The sequence below is a fragment of the Penaeus monodon genome, chromosome 22 (genome assembly GCF_015228065.2).
Source record: "Penaeus monodon isolate SGIC_2016 chromosome 22, NSTDA_Pmon_1, whole genome shotgun sequence".
Lineage (NCBI taxonomy): Eukaryota > Metazoa > Arthropoda > Malacostraca > Decapoda > Penaeidae > Penaeus > Penaeus monodon.
In genome coordinates, this window is record NC_051407.1 from 3,952,166 (window position 1) to 3,952,446 (window position 281).

Below are 281 nucleotides of genomic sequence, written 5' to 3' on the forward strand. Positions count from 1 at the left end.
CGGCTCCTTGAGAAGGAAGAAGAGAGGGGGGTGGGGGTTAGGTTGTCATGTCGATTTTGGCTCCTTGAGAAGGGAGACAGGGGGAGCGATGTTAATTTGGCATGTCGGTCTCGCCTCCTTGAGTGAGATGAGGGAGAAGGGCGAGGGTTAGGAAGGTTTGCGTATAGACTGGAGAAAAAGGAGAGAGGGAAAGGGATACATATTTATAAATAGTTTGGCTGATGTATTGATAGACCAATAAACAGACAGGTTAACAGTGGGTTAGGGGTGGAGGGAGATAG

The 281-nt window shown here is 48.8% G+C and overlaps 1 protein-coding gene across 1 annotated transcript in view; it reads right to left on the reverse strand.

Moving 5' to 3' along the window:
- LOC119587471 (heme-binding protein 1-like) overlaps positions 1-281 on the reverse strand; it is a gene marked incomplete at both ends in the record, with an annotated part of 2,025 nt that overhangs the window by 1,236 nt on the left and 508 nt on the right.